Source organism: Triticum aestivum, chromosome 6A, assembly GCF_018294505.1.
Source record: "Triticum aestivum cultivar Chinese Spring chromosome 6A, IWGSC CS RefSeq v2.1, whole genome shotgun sequence".
In the NCBI taxonomy this organism is placed as follows: domain Eukaryota; kingdom Viridiplantae; phylum Streptophyta; class Magnoliopsida; order Poales; family Poaceae; genus Triticum; species Triticum aestivum.
The window spans coordinates 285,770,461-285,773,476 of NC_057809.1; positions in this window are offsets into that span (position 1 = coordinate 285,770,461).

Below are 3,016 nucleotides of genomic sequence, written 5' to 3' on the forward strand. Positions count from 1 at the left end.
GGGGGATGTTCGGATGATCCGGGTGAAGGTCCGGATGATCCGGGCAAGTCAATCCGCTCGGGATTTGCTCTCGGAGACGAATTTTTGGGCGGAAATGGGGGATTTTCGGGGCAAATTTGAGGAGATTTTGTGGATGGAAGGTGGGGAAACTTGGAGAGATGCTAGATCCACTCGAAACCAAGCAAATCCATGGATCAAAATCACAAAACATCTTCAAAACCAACAAATCACAAAAAAATTGGGGCTATTTTTGGTGGGGATTTTTGAATTTAGGACCAAATCAAGCAAAAGAAGGCTAGACAACGGTGGGGGAGGCTCCGAAATCGTGATCAACGTGGCTCTAATACCAAGATAATGTAGGGTAGAACCCTAACGGCCTAATCTTTCACGAAAGGAGCGGATCCCGTCCAAGAACGCGAAGAACACGAGGGGAAGACGAGGGAAAACACAAGAGGAAACACGAGAGAATCACTCAACCAACAAGAATAGATCACACATGCGCTAGATCGATGAACACAAAGGTGAGATACAAGATCCAACGTCAACAACAGACGATACAAAGGTAGCCGGTCTTCTCCTTGAGGAGGTCTTGAATCCACGGGGGGATCTTCCCTTAGAAAGGGGGCTTGAATCCAAAGGGATCTTCTCCGAAGAGGCCGCAGTCTCTCGCACGAAGGAGATCCAAATATGGATGAGCGTAGCTCTATCTCTCAAATGAGCTATCACAATGCTAACCCTCGAAAGGAGGTGGAGGAGGTCTATTTATAGTCTAGTGGGCGAAACGGTAAGTGAGGAGCGAAGGGGTACACGGGCCTCGGCCCAAGTCACGCGCGCAGGCAGGGTCCGGATGATCCGGATGGTGGACCGGATGATCCGTGTGTCGGGGGTCCGGATGATCCGGGTGGCTGTCCGGATGATCCGGCTTCGTCGAGCAGGCTTCGGGTGTCTTCGGGCACGTTAGTCGGATCGTCCGGGTGGTCGTCCGGATCGTCCGGGCTTGGTCCGGATCGTCCGGCTGGGGGTCCAGATGATCCGGGCAAGTCCTGTCTTGTCCGTTCTTCTTCTTCCTTCTCCTCTTCCATGCTTGGCCTTGGTCCTTGGATCCTCCATGGTCATCTCGGTTGTACCTGAGTATATGCAATGTCCATGCATGAGGCAGTAACCATGTCTCATATGTGGAAAGTGACGGTTCGAAGAGGAGTGAGTTCGCCTTTTGTCCAATGGCGTATGGTCGAGGTCTTATCGTATGTCCTTTTGGGGCTTGGGGAGTAGTCGAAGTGTACATGGGGATGATCGTGGGATGCACCGCATCAGCATGCCATCATCTCCATGCTTGAACTTGCTCCAAGGTTCATCTTTCTTGTCCAAGCTAGGCCCTTCATTTGTAAGCAAAACAAATGTATCCAATTTAGGCAGCATCATATTCTCATGAACATTAGAATCGTTACCAAGAAACGGAAGTACCTGATAATTCAATTGGCATGCGCGAGCTCTAGTAATTGGTCCAGTATGTATAGCAGCAGGGGCTGTGGGTGTAACAATGGTATTGATGTCCTCATCATCCTCCCCTTCTTGAAATGAAGTCATCCTCGACAAAAGCTCATCCTCCTCACCCAAATAAGGCTTCAAATCTGCAATGTTAAAAGTGTGACTAACCCCAAAATCTGCAGGCAGCTCAAGTTTACATGCATTATCATTTATTTTCTCTAACACCTTAAAAGGACCATCAGCACGTGGCATTAGCTTTGATTTGCGCAAATTAGGAAATATATCCTTGCGCAAATGTAACCAAACAAGATCTCCAGGTGCAAACACAACATGTTTTCTACCCTTATCTCTAGCAAGTTTATATTTAGCATTCATACGCTCAATGTTTTCCTTAGTTAACTCGTGCATTTTTAAAATCAATTCAGCATGTTCTTTAGCATCAAAATTAACCTTCTCCGAAGATGGAAGAGGCAACAAATCAATAGGTGCACGAGGTAGGAAACCATACACAATTTCAAAAGGGCACATCTTAGTAGTAGAATGCAATGAATGCTTATAAGCAAATTCAATATGAGGCAAGCATTCTTCCCACATTTTCTTATTATTCTTCAAAACAACCCTAAGCATAGTAGACAATGTTCTATTGACTACTTCAGTTTGTCCATCAGTTTGGGGGTGGCAAGTAGTACTATAAAGCAGTTTAGTCCCAAACTTAGCCCATAAACATCTCCAAAAGTGGCTAAGAAATTTAGTATCACGATCAGAAACAATAGTATTTGGCACACCATGCAAGTGAATAATTTCACGAAAGAACAAATCAGCAACATTAACAACATCATCGCTTTTATGACATGGTATAAAGTGTGCCATTTTCGAGAACCTATCCATGACAACAAATATGCTATCCCTCCCCTTCTTTGTTCGAGGTAAACCTAAAACAAAGTCCATAGATATATCCTTGTAACGCCCCAGATGTAACTTTCCCCATTTGTACTCCAACTCTTGCCGTCTCCGGCGCTAAGTTATATTTATCTCTCGGGTTGGGTCTTTGTCTCCGTGTGTTGTTTTTCTTTTTCGTGCATCTCTTATCATGTCGTCACGTGCATTGCATTTGCATACATGTTCATCTCATGCATTCGAGCATTTTCCCCGTTGTCCGTTTTGCATTCCGGCGTTTCGTTCTCCTCCGGTGGTCATTTCTACCTTTCTTTCTTGTGTGGGGTTTAAACATTTCCGGATTGGACCGAGTCTTGCCAAGCGGCCTTGGTTTACTACCGGTAGACCGCCTGTCAAGTTTCGGGTCATTTGGACTTCGTTTGATACTCCAACGGTTAACCGAGGGACCGAAAAGGCCTCGTGTGTGTTGCAGCCCAACACCCCCCAAATTTGGCCCAAAACCCACCAAACTCTGCTCCATGTCCTAGAGCGTTCGATCACGATCGTGTGGGCGAAAACCGCACCTCATTTGGACTCTCCTAGCTCCCTCTATGCCTATTTATACCCCCCTCCATTCGGATCTCTTCTTCCC